The sequence below is a fragment of the Hevea brasiliensis genome, chromosome 14, assembly GCF_030052815.1.
Source record: "Hevea brasiliensis isolate MT/VB/25A 57/8 chromosome 14, ASM3005281v1, whole genome shotgun sequence".
Classification (NCBI taxonomy): domain Eukaryota; kingdom Viridiplantae; phylum Streptophyta; class Magnoliopsida; order Malpighiales; family Euphorbiaceae; genus Hevea; species Hevea brasiliensis.
In genome coordinates, this window is record NC_079506.1 from 91506847 (window position 1) to 91525790 (window position 18944).

Here is an 18944-nt window from a genome sequence, read left to right on the forward strand (position 1 = left end):
ATAAAAAAGGGTCATCTTCAATCAGGAACGAGCAATCAGCATTGTGTTTGCACAAAGCATTCATGAATTGGCACAATCTTCCATAAGATTCCTCCCAACCACTAAAGATCTTTACAATTGCTCAGTGTCTAGCTTCCAAGTTTTCCAATAACTCAGCATATATCTGACCTTATCTTTGATTTTTACTTGTAATGTAGCTATCTTCACACTTGGTTGTTTGCGTACAATAGCCTGGATGAACTCAGTTATAAATCTACTATCCAATTGCCTATGGTCTTGTAAGAGTGATGGATTAACACATGTATGGGATCCATTATATCATGTAATTTTCTAAATATCACATCCTTTCTGCCGTGACGCACTCATTCTCCACTTACAATTGCTCTTTCTATCTTTGCACCAGATGGCATATGTTTTACTTTTTGTCTCATTATTGCAAAACTCATGGTGCCTAAGTAAATGATATTCTTTGGTAGCTTTTTGAACAGACTCTCTAGAAGAGAATATCATTCCAACTTCAAACTCCTTTGATGGATCCCACATTGAAGTACATGGCGGTTTAACCATGGATCAACAATTGGTAATGAAAAATCAATTTCAGAGTAAGGTGGAGGAGGGACAAGTGGCATTATTGGGTTGGCAACATGAGTATTGTAGTGCATAGGCAAATCTAATGCCAGGTCATTATTATGATCAACATCCTCACTTACGTCCGTGTCATCATTTTCAATCCATTCTTCTTCACCATCCTATTCGTCCTCATAATCATTTGAAAAATAATCACTTTAATTCGTATAAGCATCTGCATCAATGGAACCAGCATTTGATGGTCCCACTTCATCAACATCTTATTCAGATGCATTTGGTCGAAATATGTCAATATACAATTCAATTGATGACATACCTCCAATTTGATCAATGAATTAAAATATCGTATTTACATCATCATCGTTAGCCAAACCCATGCAGTCGCATTTCACCGAACCATCTCCTCCAATGGGTAATTGTCTGAAGAAGACATTTGAAATAAATTCACTTCCAGCATTAAGACCAATTCCACGGACTATTTCATACCTAAAGTACCAAAATTCATGTGTCTACCAATAGTAATGACCATCGATGAACCCCCACAACAGTCATAGCCTTCATCATCCATAATAAATTTTCCATCCCAATATAATATAGCAAAAGATGGAATTGACATTTTCTGATTAAATAAGAAACTAAATTATTTAAATGAAGTATAACAAAAATTATCATTAATAGTATTCAATAATGTTGTAAGAAAAAAGAGGGAATCGAATTAAGATCTGGTTTGGATTAATATTTCAACTCGAAATTATAACAACTGATTACAACCACTACAACTGGCCGCATAATCATTACAACTAATTAGTCTGGTTCACAACAACAATTCAATTTTATTTCTTGCAAAAAAAAAATTCAATTTATCATTACTTCTCAAAATTATCAGAACCGGTAAGAATCACTGTAACTAGTAGCATGAACGGTCTGATTCACAATAAGAATTGTAACACCCTCACTGTAGTAATTCTGTACATTCTACTGTTCCGGTGACCGGTATCGGTCCGGATAGCTAGAACGTTTGGAAAAATATTTAGACTAAAGTGAGGAGCCAAAATTAACTCAAATATTAATAAGAAAAATTTAGAAAAAGTTTTAGAAATAAAATACAACCAAGTTAAATGAGCCGGTGCCCTAGCGATGAGTAACCCAGTGGGAAGTTACGGTCTTCGCAACTAGAAGCCCTAAACCTGGGAGAAAATTCATGAAATAATTTTTGGGACTTCAGAGAAGAGTCATTGAGGTTTCCATGGCATTAGAATGCCAAGAAAAGGCTTATGAAAATTTTTCAATTGGTACAGACGATTTGGGCTCAATAAGCCAAACGGAGGATATTTTGATCATTTCGTCTTTAGAGATGATTTTTGACTGACTGGTCCAGTTAAGTAAATAATTATTATGATCTAAAATATGAATAAATATTGCTAAAAATTAAATTGAAAATGAGTAGAAAAGAAAAGAAAAATAAAGAAAATTAGAATTATTACATCATGATGATGTTATTTAAAGTCTACCCACCAATCACCATTTAACTAATTAATTAAAGAAAAAAAATGAAATAAAATGGGATAAAAACAAATAAAACCAGCAGCTTCTTCTTCATCATGAACCTATCCATAGAGAGAGAGAGAGAGAGAGAGAGAGAGAGAAAGAGAGAAGAGGTTCCACCATTTTCAAGCTTAAAAGCTTGAATTTCCCCTCCATTTGTTTACCAAAATTGCCAAGTCCCTTTACAAAAATTTGATCTTTCACCTAGAAAAAGCTATTGGCAGCCAAAGAAGAAGAGATTAGGGAGGTTAATCAAGGTTAAGTGAAGCTCAAAAAGGTTAGTGCCTATACTCACTTCCCTATCTTTTTAATCTTTGTTAGGAAGACAAATTAAATGAGAATTTGTCGTAGAATTGAACAAAATAATTATATTGAAGTGTGTATGAGAATTGGCAGCCATGGGAGAAGGTTGAGATTTGTTGATTTGTATGAATTGAATTGTTTAGAAGTAGTTTGTGATGAGAAAACTTAAGTTAGATGTTGAATTATGTGTGTTGGATGTGTTTGATGGCATGGATAGCATAAAATGGATACTTTAGAAATTAGGGTTTGTGAAAAATTAGAGTTTTGCTTATGTAATGGTACATTAACATTGTAATGGTCAATTAGTGACCATTGGAATGTGTGTGAGGAGGAATTGAAATGGGTAAGGATAATGGAGTTGAGCTTAGGCATGCTGCCCTTAGTGATCTGCAGGACTGGAAATGAGTCTAGCAGGTTTGGGCAGCTATAACTGTAGTTGTATAGGTTCAATTGGTGCAAAGCCAATTGGACATGAAACTAGACACATAATGGTACAACTTTGGTGAAGAAACCTTACCCAGAAAACCAAATCAAGTTGACCTAAAAATTACCCTAATCCGGGTGACCAACATGCTGTCCCTGGAAAATGATCAAATGAATAGTGTTTGTCAAATGGTCATAACTCAGTGTAGAAAAGGTTAATTGATCTGAAATTTTACTAACAGAAATCTGAGACATAGCCCTACAACTTTCATGAAAGACACAAATCCAAATTATGACCATAACCTAGTCAAATTGCCAATCAAACATAGGTCACCAAATCTGGCAAAACCAAATTGCCCAGAAATTCTGGGTACAGGTCAATCTGGCTAGTTATGGTTAAATGACCATAACTTGAATTACAAAACTCTAAATGGAGTGATTCAAAAAAAGAAATGTAACTAGACACAATAATGAACAACTTTCATGAAGATAATTTTATCAAATACCTACTGTACAAATGACCAATGGAACAGTAAACTTAGTGCTTGAAATCTGAAAATTGTAAAGTAACCAACACTAAGCTTTGAAATAGTATTGGCAACCAATACCAACAACTTTAGAATGCAAAATGTGGTATCTTGGTGAACTTAGGTTCAATGAATTTATTATGTATTAAAAAGTCAACAATTTAAGTGAATAATGTGAATAGTAATACAAAGTGTAAGAATTAAATTGGTAGAGGAAATTAAAGTATGAAATTTGGAATCCATGAAATATTCATGGATTACTTGGAATAGAAATAGTAATTTACCTAAATGACTTAATGAACATTTAAGTTATGTGAGTATATAGTTAAGATTTGTATTCCCATTACTAGTAGGTCTAATAAAACATAAGTGATACCACTTGAATATGAAATGTACTTTACATGAATAGATTGTTGAATGTATAAATGAGATAAAAGTGTCATTTGGGATTTAGATTCCCATCAAGAGAGAAAGGAAAAATGTTTGAATGTAAATGGTACGTGAAATCAAATGAATGTGAATTGAAATTAGTATGAATATTACGATGAATGCATAAATTACCTAGAAATGTGAATTTGGAAATTATGCTTCCACTATAAACAAAATTAAAATGCTATAAAAATATAAATGAAAAATATAATGAAATGATGAAACATATAGACTCCTAATGGTACTATGTGCCCATGTATTGCCTAGACACGTGTGTCAGATTGGATAGATTGATATGCCAATAGGGTATTATTTTAGCAGTACTGCGAAAGGCTTTATGCCTGTATTCATAGCTTTATGTCCGCATTCATGGCTTTATGCCAACATTCATGGCTTTTTATGCCCGATTATGTGTTATCATGGCTTTTTATGACCGATTATGTGTTATCATGGCTTTTTAGCCATACTGACTGCATACGTGGTTGACGTTCTGCGTCCCATGGTATGACGGCCCGAGGCATCGTGGTGTTCAGTGCCAACGACCCATTATCCAGTTTAGTCAGTCTATCATAGGTTAGCTAGGCAGAAAATTTTATTGAAATAAGTTAAAAATATTAGGAACTAAATAAATCAGTGAGAAAAATCCAAAAGGTATTAAACTAGTATTAAGAATTTAATTATTATGAAATGATCCACAACACATAGAAAATATTAATAGAGTAAATGAAAGACTAGCAAAATAAGCATAACGTAAGTAATTAATAGAAATGCATCCTTCATAATAATATAAACATAAACTAAATATTTAGATTTATTTGTATATTATATAAATGATTATTATAAACTTATGACAGAAGAGATTCTAGAGAGCAACATAAATGACGAAAAATGTACTGTATGGCAAATTTCATATGAACTCAGTAAAATTCTCGTGTATAGAAAATATGCTCAAATTATTTTTATTTGTATACATTATTTCTTGTCATATTATTGCACCACTAAGCAACAATGCTTAGAGCGATGGAATTATTTCCTTCGCGCAGATACTGAAGCTAGAACCCAATAGACGTTTGACTAGGAATTTTGGGAGTCCAGATCTGCAGAGTGTCAAAGGTTGTCACCTCCTCAGCAATGCATGTAGATAGGGCCCATATAGATCATATTATGTATTTTGTACATTATAATTAGTTATTATTTGTAATGTAAACTATGAATTGTATGTTAAAATATAGATTATAGAACTGTAATTAATTGGTAGATTATGTAAATTATGTAAATTAAGGAAATTTGAAAATTTTGCTTATATAATTTGAGAATGTTTACATATGAATTTAGTATAAATGGATTTGTACAAATGAGTATGTGAATTACAAGAATTGAATGTGAGATGAATATGATGAGCATGAATGATATTTTTATTGTGAAAATATTGATGAATTTTCAAGCAGGTGAATAATGAAATGCGCCAAATAGAAATAAAATAGGGAAAATTTCGCTGGTTTCTCTATAAAAAAATAATTGATATTAAATTAAACGAATTCAAAATTACTAAAATAATAAAGTAAGATAAAATAGAGTGCTCTGGCACCGAATGTAGCACACTTCGCTCGGCTACACTGTAGTCGGGTGAGGAGTGTTACAAGAATTCAATTTTATTTCTTGCAAAAAAACTAATTAAATTGAACCGAATGCTAATCTGGTTCGATTTATCATTACTACTTAGAATTATCAGAACTGTTAAGAATCGCTATAACTGACAGCATAAACCATCTGATTCACAACAAGAATTCAATTTTATTTCTTGAAAAAAACAAAAACTAATTAAATAGAACCGGATGTTGATCCAGTTTGATTTATCATTACTACTCGAAATTATTAGAACTGGTAAGAATGGCTACAACTGGTAGCATAAATGGTCTGATTCACAACAAGAATTCAATTTTGTTTCTTAAAAAAATAACTAATTAAATAAAACCAGACGTTGATTCGGTTCGATTTAATATTACTACTCAGAATTATCAGAACCGGTAAGAATTGCTATAACTGGCAGCTCAAACATTCCGATTCACAACAAAAATTCAATTTTATTTCTTGCAAAAAAAAAAACAAATTAAATTGAACTGGATACTGATCTAGTTCGATTTAACATTACTGTTGGGATGAATTTATTTTTCTAATTTTTTTTTTATTTTTGCTTTACATTAGTTTCTTAATAATATAATTTTTAGATAGTTTTTATTTTTGGATGAGTTTTTTCTTTTTTATATAGCTTTTACAAATTTTTCTAAAGTCAACTTTTATTTTAGGTTAATGTAAACTTTTGTATTCTAACTTATTAAACTATTTTTCTTTTCATTTTTCAAATTTTATCTTAATAATATAACTTTATTATTATATTTCTTACACATTCTTTATATAATATATTAGTATAATAAGTTTTTGTAAACTTAAACTATTGTTTTCGGTTAAACTAAAATTTTCTATTCAATCATTATATTTCAAAATTTACTTCTTATTAATATAAAATTCATTTTCGTTCATAATTTTGATTTATAATTTTTTTATTTTTTTGAAATATTATCTTCATATTATAAATTTATATTATATTTTCTAAACATTCTTTACCATTATTTATTGAAAACTCAAATTTCTATTAATTTTTTTTCAATAACTTCTACTAATTTTAACACTATTATATATATATATATATATATAATCCCTACTATTTTCGGGTTACCTATAAACTAGTAAAATATTACAACAATAAAATAAATATTACACAATTAATTGATATAAAAATATTAACAATACATAATTATTTTTTCATCTACTAGATTGTAACACCCCTAATTTTTAAATTTATTATTTTATGGGTAAATATTAATATTTTATTTTATTTAAATTTTAAAAAATTATTTGAAATTTTTCAGATTTTAAAAATCGGGTTCAATTTTCCGAAATGTGAAACTTTGATATTTTTAAAAATTAATTTAAAGACCATGTGACAAAACTAAAAATATATTTAGACTCTATGAATTTTTTTGAGTTTTTTGAAATTTTTGGACCTCGTTTTTTGTCCTAAGGCATAGTAAAATTTTAATTTTTGGTATCCTGAATCAGACCGACCGAATCGAACCGAATTGGATTTGACCGATCGAATCAGACCAGCCTTTTTCTTTTCTTCTTCTCCTTCCCCGCGCGCGCCCGACTCCCTCTCTTCCCTCACCATTTTCTCTCTTCTCTCTCCGCCCCTTGCCGCCCCACTGCCACCCCTCCCTCCCCAGCTAGCCGGCGCGACTCCAGGGACCCTCCCCGCCGTCGGCCGACGCCCCAGTTGGGCGAAAAATTGTTCCAAACTCCCTCCCTTCGCGTGCGCGACATCTTGCCTTCCCGGGCCGATTCCGGTCCATTCGGCCACCAATTGGATCGGGTCTTGTCTCAAAACCCATCTACACCTCGAGAGCTTTCCATAGACACCCAGAACACCAAAATCTATTGAGCGGTTTGTCCAATTTTTGTCCAATAAGTTTTAGCCTATTTTGATTTTTGGGTTAGATTTCTCGTAAACCATGAACATGAAGGAGTGGAAGCATGAAAAACATAAGTTTATATCATTGAATTCAAAAATTTTTAACCTAGGGTCACATGCATCATGCAAGATTCATTTTTATCTATTTGATTTCAATGATAAATAGCATATTAAAACTCTTTTAATATGTTTATAGATCTATATTTGCCATTTAAGATTTTAGAATTAATCAGATTAATTCATTATAACCCTAGATTAGATCAAGAACAAGTGCACTAACCTTTTGATGTACTGCAGTGTGTTTGGCACCTTTGGGATGTGCCTGAGGACACTAGGTGTTGTCCCTCTAGCTTGTCCACACTAAGATCACGAATGGCAGCCCTTGAACAACTTCTAAAGCTTTCCCAATCAATTAGAAAATCAAGTTTTGCCTTTTGAGATATTACAGATGTAAATAGGACACTAGAAATGATTTCTAGTATTTTTAATTTAAGAGATTGTTGTCTAATCTCTTTGAATTGATGAGAGATGAAGAAGAAGAGAAGGAGTGGCAGCCAAGGGTGGCGGTGCAAAGAGAGAACAGCAGCTTATGCTTTTTGTTCTTTCATCCTTACACTTATATTGCTAGGTCACCACTTAAAACCCTTGCCACATGTCACATTTTGATTAGCTCTAAGTTTAATTGACTCAATTACATTGTGCCAAGTGTCAAACCTATATTTAATCTTGACTTTGATCATCTTACAAGATTGAAAGACATATGGCAAGCTTATGTGTAGTGCCATATGTCACCATCTCATGGTGCCACATGTCACCCTGTGAAATGATCAAAATATCCCTGTGTCTTAATTTTGAATTCTCAACCCAAAATAATTATTTCTCTTCTTCTAATCAATTTATATCAAATATAAATTAATTAATTAATCTCTATTAATTAATTTCTCATAATTAAATTTATATTTAAACACTTTAAATATAAATTTAACTTATACTATACATCCAATAACCTAGATTTGGTTTTAAGCCATGCTAGGGACTTTGCAATTTAATTGCAAATCAAACCTATTTAATTAATCAATTAAACTTTTTAATTAATTAATTAAATCATATTTAATTTGGTAATTACTTGTATATGTGTGTGACTTACTAGGCTCATCACTAATTGGCAATGAGATATGATATCAACTCTTAATATCATCAGAACTCTTTCTTACCATAAATGATTTCTCTAAATCATTTTATGCAGCTCATAGACTATGGTTAATACCTAGCATAGCATGTCATAGCCACCCAATCAGTAATAAGGTTTACCTTAAATGAACCTATAATCATATATTACCATACACTAGAATCTCTCTGTTACAAAATCCCAATTCAAGCTGGAGTCATGGTTTATGTCAAACTCCATTTGCTATGAATATTATGTTCTCTTTTAATTCCAGTTCTTGATTAAAAAGATTTTTCTCATCAGAAACTCTTTTCTAAATAAATCTATCTGTCCTGGCCAGGAACTTGAAACATCAAAAATAATTAAATGAACATAGGATTTTATCCCTATTTACTTAGAGGAACAGATTCCATCTTGATCAACACCTACCTCCATATATAATTAGTAGGAGCCAACACATGCCCATATACCCATACACAGTACAAGTATGAAAACAGTATCAAACTCAAACTACCTATGTACAAGATAACTGTGCTATCTCAGGTCTAAAGATTATATGCACTAATATGATTTATGACAATATATTGACAAGAGTAAACTTCATGTGCTTGTCATAAATGTCACTGGTTCAACCTACTTATTATGTATAAGTGCCTATCATGTTTGTTATATGGCATGAGACTTATCATTCTATCTTATTTACATCTCATATAAATAACTTGGGAACAAACATGATTACAATCTTTCTGGATAACTCATGTCCTTGTTGTGAAGTATCCTCGATTGTGAACCTATTTATGATACTTTGTGCTAGAAATACTGTCACTCATATTTTTAACAACTTAAAAATAGAATTTTTAACAAAATATCAATGGACTTTTTCTATTACACATAAATATATTATGTAAACAGAAAAGTGAAAATACATTTTATTAATAAAATATGTACAAGATACATATTAAATGATATACTCTAGGGTATACTATTAATAGAACCCCATGAAAAATCCAAGAGTACTAGAGTGCTCCCCTTGGCGAGAGCTTCGAGGCAATACCCATTTCGAATTTTTCCGACATTGTTTTTCAGTAAATCCCACGGAACTTCGCAGTATTTTTTCGAGCACTAAATGAGCTTAATAAATTTCGTAAAGATTATGTACTAACCCCCGTATTGTGTGCTTCACGTAGGTACCTTCAATTCGTGAAAATTCAACAGTTACTCGAGTCTACAATTTCGAGTCGGGCAAGCAGGCTACCGAAAAAGTTTCAGAATTGGATTGAAATTATAGGCTATCCCACCATTTTCAGACGTTCTGGACGCGTTCCTAAGGTCGAAATTGGCATAGGTAAACCCGAATATTACTTTTTCTTAATTATCTTGTGCTTGATTATGATTAAAAATCTATAAAATATTCATGGTAAGTTAAAAAATTATAATTCCTTTTGCATTAGCTTAATAATATTGCTAAGGACCGCGGGACAAAATTTTAGAATTTTAGAGCTCATTTGGATAGTTTTTGCAAAAGGGTTAATTATAGGGACTAAATTATAATTTTTCAAATTGTGATTGTTGAATGTTTGGATGGGCCCAGGAGGGGCCATGTGATGTGATTGAGTTGTGGATGTGTGACTTGTGGATATAGAAGTATATTTTAAACTCTTTTACAGGTTGGATAGGTCCTAGATATAGGGGAGACTCTGCCAGATTTTCGTTACGACTTAGGGCGTCTTTGGTCCTTTTTAAACTTGTATTGAGTCAAATATATTAAATAATTTCAATGAAGTTCTTAGGTGAGCTGGGACAGCCTTCCTCTTCAGCCTAGCCACTGCAGTGACCTCAGTTCAAGTCTGTGAGTGAAATATTAATTTTAATTATAATTTCAATATTATTATATGTTTAGGCATGCCCATGCATCACTTATAAATATGTATCTATGTAGTTAAATACCAGACATATTTTATATTGCATTCTTAATTGATGAAGTGTCATGGATATTGTTTATGATAATTTGGAGCAGTGTGCGTGCGTTGGCATGCTTGTGGTATGTGGTATTGGATATGGATAGGACGAGCAGATGCGACTTGAGAGACACTCGCTAGGACCCAGTCCTTTATGGATAAGTCAGGGTAGGCACGGCTTGAAATGATCTCGCTGGCCCCCCACATTTAGTTTATCAAGTGAAAATCCGGCTTAAGAGACACTCGCTGGCAGAGGTTGGATTAAGAGAGTTGTATATGGGATCAACTCTCATATAAGTATTTTTTAAACATTATTGGGTGTATGAGTGCACCAAATTGCCTTTTTGCTGTTATGATGTGATATGTATGAAAATTTCGATGGTGTTGCATTCCACTCCTTAGGATGCATTAGCTCTAGGTAGCTATAGAAATTGTAGTTAAGATTGATATTTTACTCGCTGAGTCGAACGCTCACTCCTGTTCACCTTATTTTTCTAGGCTATAAGAGGATTACTTATTGTGACTAACCTGCTTCTCTTTTTAGCAGGTTAATTAATAATATCTAATGTATTTTGTACAATTCTCTAAAATTTTAGACTCCGCATGTCTTAGGAGTATTTTAATCAATTTGGGACTGTAATATAATATTATGTTGAATTTGTAAGAACATTAAATACATGTATGTGTGAGTGTGATTGGATTGGATGAGGGAGCTGAGCTCCCATTTGATTTATGACATGATAAGTATGTGGAGGGTGAGCTGAGCTCCCCAAATTGTTATATATTGTGTTTACAGGTTGGGCGAGTAAAAAACTCTCCATGATATGGTCCATATTATGGCCGGACTCTGTCCAGTTGAATTCTTGAAATTGGGCTTAAAATGGGCCTTAGGATTGGGTTAAGGAATAGTTAAGCTTACTACGGGTCTCGGGAGCTTTAGGCTGGCCCAGGTCCTAGTTCCGATCTGGCTCATAGGTTAGGTCGTGACATAGATGATAATATTACACTAGAAAATATTACACTACGCTCTACAAAAATTTCACAAAACCTTCCTTATGAGACATGCATGCATATTAAAAAAAATTTCATTAACTTTCCACAACAATAAACACATTAAACACTCAAAACATACTATCATATTACATGCAAAATTTTTTAAATAAGCATAATACGTACCTAGAACAGTTCACACTAAAAATCACTTCTTCAAACTAGTTCTGTGCTCTTTTTAGCCAAAGACAAACTTCACCTTTTCCTTTGCTGGTCCACACTACATGTCCTCTTTGCTGGTCCACACTACATGTCCTTGTCTCTTTGCTAGTCCACCAAGTAGGAAGGCTGCTCCACAATAACTGCTTAACCAGGAGAAGGATGCTCCACCACCAAGATGAGAGAAGAGAGGGATGAGAAACTGAAGGTTTTTGAAAATTTCTTCTTGCTGTTAATGAGAGCATTGAGGATTAGTGAGGATATATGAATGTGGCTGAGGGAATAAATTTAAAATGAACTCTGGATGCTAGCGTGAATGGCGTGCCTTAGTACTCTAGACGCTAGTATGAATGGCGTCCCACACCCCTGCATGTTACCAATGTGACAGAATATTCATGTCAGTGCTGCACATCGCACGCCATTATAAATGGCTTCCCAAGATCTGATCACTATTTATAATAGCGTCCCCAAGTGATGATGTGATAGGACGTAGGGAATCTCTGGCTAGTCTTCGAACGCTAGTCATACTAGCGTTTTGGTAGAGTTTTCTACTACCTCTTTCTAGGTCAGCTCTATTCATAACGTTTTGATAATTAACTCAACCAAAACACTTTTATGATATATTGTTTGGAGCAATACCCTAGTACAGTCAATATCTCTAGATAGGATGAGTTTTTGGTCACTATATGCTTCCCATAATGGGGAGATAGTGGCAGCAGCAAGTAACATCAGCTGGGATCCTCCACTTTCACAGATTAGTGCTTAGAATAGCAATATGGAAAAACAATATCCCATGTGCTTGCTTCAAAGTTGAATGTTTTCTCATTTATTGTCCATTTAAGAAGTCTCCACTGCAAAGTTCTTACATCTGCCTTATATCTTCATATATTTTCACTTGCTAGGATATCAATAACCAATTCTTAAAACAAGAGATGGAAAACCAACAATTCTCTCATATATGAGACATGTATAGGTAAATGAGTCTGACCTTGAACGTGATGGGATCCACATATGGTCGCCATTTGGCATTGTATCGTCAGTGACTTTGCAGAAGTTGCGCCCCTATTCCTACAGCATAAACAGTATGATGATGGCAACTAAGACCATGGCCTACAAATAAAGTAAGGATCTAGCACCGCTCCGTCAAATGACCTCTAAAAGTGCGTGGTCACCACAATGGCACTCTCAGTGATGCACAGAGACTACTAAATGACTTCACAGCCTTTTGAATTCAGTGCTATTATTTCTGTCTTTCATTGCTACCACTGTAATGCACTCACCCTTAACTTATTTTATCACAGCCATTGACTTTGTTGTATACACTGTTGAGATTTCAAATAAGAGAAGGATTAACGTGGGTCAGTTGTTAGAAGCCTATGCATTCGATATACACAATAATAAAACACAAATAATTCTCTTATAAAAAGATTAATCAACTCAACTGATTGATTTTTATTAGTCAATCACTTGATTTTCTGATAATCATGTGTTTTTTCAATATATACTTTCAATTCATTCTTAGTCTTCCAACAATACTCAACAACCGGTGCATTTTACGAGATGATTTAAATTGAAGATATTTATCCCCAAAAAAGTTTACCTAATTAAATTTATGCATTTCAAGCCTTCGCCTCTGATCTCAAATATCTTAAAATATCTCTCTAGTCAGTTTTGAGACCAACGCACTTGTTTAATTAACATAATTTTCTTAATCGTAACTCTTTTATCCATGTAAATAATAAAGTTTTCTGCCTGCCTATATGGGGAGAGGGGATCAACTCAATTAAGTAGATGGATGGATACCCTGAAAATCAAAAGATGCAAGGCCAATGATCGATATTAGATATTCTACAATATAAGGCTGAAATGGATTAAGGCTATCAAATATTTATTTTCAATTTGTTTAGCAAATGGCGAGGGAAACAGTCTTTTAATTCCAAAAAAAATAAAAAATATTATATATTTTTTATAATTAATTTTAATTATTATAAAATATATTTAAAATTAATTTTTTTAAAAAATTCAATGCATGTTATTCATTTACTTTATAATAATATAATTAATTTTTATCATTATAAATAAAAATTTCTTAAATAATTATTTAATTTTAGTTATATAAAGTTATAATATAATTTTTATTATAATTTTTTTTAGAAAAATAATTAAAAACAGTGCTTTTATTATAAAAAATTATGAAAAATATAAAACTAAAATTTTCAGTTCTCTATTGAAAAAATTGACACATATAGATATAGAACTCTATTTTTTATTTTTTTTAAACTACTACGATTTTCTTAAAAAATTACTCTACTTTTCCACAGCTGAATTAGTCCAAGCTTTGTTTTTATTTTCTTACATAAAAGATTTCTTATTTTTTAAAATATAATATTTGTATTTAAAAATTTTCATAAGATATAACAATTATTTAGAAATTTTTTATTTTTTGAAAGGAAAATTAAAATTTTTCATGAACATGAAAATAATATAAATTAGATATAGAAGACTTTATTACAATAATTAAATTTTCTGTTAAACAAATTCAATATGTAAATCTTAAAAATCAAATATATGAATAAATATACCTTCATTTAAAGATAGAATAACCCACTGAAAATGACCCATCAAATATTGCTTTACGTGATTAATATAGTTATTCATATATTTAATTTTTAAGATTTATATTGAAATTATTTTAATAAAAAATTAATATTGTAAGAAGGTTTTGATCTCTAATTTATACTATTTTTTTCTTTTGTATTGATTTAAATATTCAAATTAAGTATATTTGACTCATTTAAATATCATAAATATTTGTAGTAATGAATTTGTCACAAAACGAAGCATGCTCAATTGCTTATAATCAAATTATGTGCCGATTGTATAACACTATCCTTAGTAATAATAATAATAATAATAATAATAATAATATGTATTTATATTTGTTTCATTAATTAACTTATACTTTATTACTTATTATGCTATTTTAAATTTTAAAAATAAATTTTGTATTGCAACTATTTTCAATGATAACAATTTGTATCGATATATTTCCATATTTTTTAATTAAATAATTTTTTTATAACCCTATTAATCTTAAAATGAATATACTTAAATATACTTAAAAGAACTTTATTATTCAATCTAATATTTCAAAATTTTATATTTAATTATTTAGTGATCCTATGCGATAATTAATTTGATATTACATAATGACGTTGCTTGAGATTTTCAGGTGTGTGACTAATTTTTTTGTAGTCTGTAGTAAGTAAAAATGCAGCATCGGTGACTTGAGTAAGGCCATTCCAGTGCTCAAGTCATTAGATGCTTAAAGATGACAAAGCCAATACTTAAAAGAAAGTTAAAAGAATTGAATTGCATCCCTTAGTAGGTGTCATGAGTTATATTCATAGGGCAGGGAATGACACCTTTTCACCATAATCAGGATCTTGCCAGTTTATATCCAATAATTTTCCTTTGTATATTAGGGAGACGCCACATGTTATATAGCGATATTCTCGATAGAAATATGACACATCCCATCAGTATATATCCAATTTTTAAGATAGCTCCTTTTATCTTAACACTTTATCTTATCCTAATATTTTATGTTATATCTGAACAATCTGCATCTTATCTGAATACTCTACATCTTATCTGAGCATCCTGCCTCTTGTTTAAACACCTCATGTCTAGTTTGAACATGTTATATCTAGTCTAAACACTTTGCATCCGATTAAAACACCTTATGTTCAATTATAAGAATTTGAATCCGATTTGAATCTACCTTTAAGAATTAGTTCAAATTTTCAGCGTAACATAGCATATTGAATTTGAATAATATATGTTTCATACAGCAAATCCACAACGTACCCAAATCTAAAACATATATTAATTTTTAAAGGATTAATGCTAAACTATAAATTCTCAAATCCTCTATAAAAATAGAGCTAGGGTTAAGGACACACTAAAATATTGTTTTTTTTTTAATCTAATCTAACCTAATTATGGATTGTTATAACTTCTTAATTCTATTTGTAGAGAATGTTCTCATATTACAAATAAGGTGAAAGTAGTAGAAATTTTATTAATATAATTGATAAAGATGCGACTTATTATTATTTAAGATTCGATTTCGCAAATATATACTATAAAATTACAATGATGACTACTATTTGGCGACTAATCTTGGTTTGTACGTCTAATAAGATAAGGGAGGTGTTTTTTAAGTGGACCAGAATACTTGCACACACCAGAGAAAGAGAGAATCATTGTTAGAAAGGTGAAGCATTTAATAGTCAAAGTAACATAGAATTCCAAACAAGAACAAGCTAGTCACTGTTGGTGGCATTCCTCTGCCTTTCACTTTTGCAAATGCCTTATCCCTTACAATATTTCCGCTACAGAATCCCCCAGAGGGCAGTAAAAGAAAGAAGAAAACCCTCTCTCCCTCCCGTTAGATTTATTAAGATCTGGAGTCGCTTTCCTGTCTGACTCTTGTGACGACGTCGATGATGACCCATCACTTACCTTCTGATCCAATAAAAATCATCTTCTGTTTCTTATATTGTGCAAACCCCTTTTCTTGTTTATTTCTTTTCTTTGTATTTTTCTTCAAATTCTCTCATTTCCTTTTCTTTCTTTCTTTCTTTTGCCTAGTTAATAGTGTCACAATTAGGGTTTCACAGCCCTTTTCTGATTATATACATATTATCTTCTAAGTTGAATATTGTATGTATACTTCTCTCTGTGTATGTCTCGTTAATTAATTTACTTTCTTTATGTTTACTCCACGAATAGATATTATTTGCAGATTAAAAAAAAATGGTTTTTCTGGAGGACAAAAGCTGCTTTCTGGGATCTTTGCCAAGAATTCAAAGGTAAATCTAGATATCCTTTGGACATCTTTCTAACCATTTTTCTCTTCCTCTACGGAGTTACTTTAACATTACCTTGATGCATGTTTATAATAGAAGATGTTTGGTTCCTCTAATCTTTAATCGACCTTGTCAAAAAAATAAGAAAACAATCTCATTGCTTGATCTAAAAGTTTACATATGTATAGAAGGATCACTTTGCCTACTGGAAAAGAAGAAAAAATGATGTTGCTATTTTAGGGTTTTCTTTCATTTTGTTCAATAATGGAATATTAGATCCCTAGCTCTTTACTAATTTTCTATTATAACTTTGGGTAGTCAATATGCTTTCCATCTTATATGAATATGGGAAAATAAAAAGGGCAAGGGCACTACTAATTTTGTTTTTGTCTTTATATTTTTCATGCTTAATTTGACTAGTGCATGAGAAATATTAAATAGCCAGATGGGAATCTCTCAAATTACTTTCCATCTTGAGTTTGTTAAGCGGTTGGCTGTCATTTTAAATTATCTGCCCTTCACCAACAACTGAGAACCATATATAGTATCTTTGTGATTCAATTTGTCTCTTTTTTTTTCTTTTAATATGTGAAATTATTTTATGATATGTGATGATTTAATGGTGAAGAATTCATGAACAGAAAATGAAGATCCGTACTTGATCATCATCTGTTCTGACTGAAAATTAAAGAATTGTGTGCACTGAGCATTGCAGTATCTTGAAGAAGATAGTGTTGTAGTCAGAAATAGTTAAATGAAGAAATGGTGTGGGGGAGCTTCCTTCAGCCCACTCATGGATGGGGTGAAAGGGGCTGGAACTATCTGCCGACTCATTCATTCAAGCACTAGTAGACAAAGAGATAGTGGCAAATACTGTTTTAGCTACTGTGATTGTGTGAATGATGCGGGAGATAATTTTGCATCCCTCTTTTTCTGTGCTTGGACTGAAGGGAGCTCCTCCTTTCTATTGCCTTCATTTTGCTTGTTTGTTATCCTACGTCTTCCACTGTCACCACAACATTAAGTAGAGCTTATGGATAATTTCTTATAGCTACTGTTACATACGGCCAGCTAATAATGTTCTTCAATAATAACAAGCCCTTGCAACTATTGAGACGTTTTCCCACCACATGACTGTCAATATATATATAGTACATTTCTGACACATGTTTTAATGCTTTGCAGAGACACCAGCAAACATCAACAAGTACGTACGAGTAACTAAAAAAAATGAATGTTGGTTAATATGTAACAATGAAATAAAAACTTACTATTTCTTTAAGTTCATTTGATTCGTTTGAGACGACTCAATTATCAATAAGTTAAAATTGGTTGATATAATTTGCATCATTTCCAATATATGTATTTGTGCTGGGCAATGTATCACTGACAGCAATAGCTAGCATATATCTCCCTTTTTCCTTTTTTTAGCTGGCTACACAAGGAAAAGTATTTTCTGATGCAATATAGTTGCAAGGTTGCACCTCGCCAGCTACTTGTTTTTATTCCTTGTTTAGCTTCTTGTTCTCGATAACTTAATTTCCTTTGGCTATATATACATATATATAGCATTTGCATTTGCATACTTGTAAACTTGATTTGTCCTCGTTTTCTATTGCCTTTGTATGTATGAAGTACAGTAATAGCAAGCCAAGAATGCAGCCTCCTTTCTGTTCATTTCTTGAAGGGATTTTGATTATTATGGTAAAACCAAAAGTTTCTGGAACTGCACATATACTTTAATGCCTAGTGGTTAGTTTTAAGTATATAATAATTAACCACGTCGAAGATTCACAGCTCTCACTTCGATTTTTATTTTTATTTGTATTTTATTTTTGGTTGTTGGAGGGGAAAAGTACATGTAAATATTTTTTGATATTTTCATTTGAAAGCTGCACGCCATTTGTTTAATTTAATTAAGTTCTTGGAAATACAAATACGTTAATTAATTAAGTTGTTCTTCTTGCTGTATGTTAGTTTTGGAATTTGGAACATGTGTGATGTATTGCCAAATATGGACGAGGTTAGGTCTTCAGTTTTGTTCCCGTTTTAGCAATTCAACTTTGTTCTTTCTGGCACAACTTGTATTTTGGGTGCCTTCGCCTTTTTTTTTTTTTTTTGCTTATTTTATAGGCAGTTTGAGGTTCAACTGTTAAAATAATACTTTTCGAAAATTTTATTTTTAAATGTGTTTAAAAAAATAAATAGAGTTGTTTTATTATTTTTATAATAATAATAATAATAATAATAATATCCTAATATTTCAAATTTCATTATTTATAGTGTGAATCCATGGAAAAAAAGCACCTCATTTTATAAATTAAATAAATTATTTTATGTAAGTGCATATATATATATATAATGGAAGATATAATTTATAAATTTCTTCAT

The 18944-nt window shown here is 31.4% G+C and overlaps 1 long non-coding RNA gene across 1 annotated transcript; it reads left to right on the top strand.

Annotated features, from left to right (window-relative positions):
• The first annotated feature begins 15930 nt into the window (after positions 1-15930).
• On the top strand, positions 15931-18228 carry LOC110632352 (uncharacterized). Its single transcript, XR_002490653.2, has 2 exons — positions 15931-16556; positions 17739-18228. It is a non-coding gene; the product is annotated as an uncharacterized LOC110632352 (long non-coding RNA).
• The last annotated feature ends 716 nt before the right edge of the window (positions 18229-18944 follow it).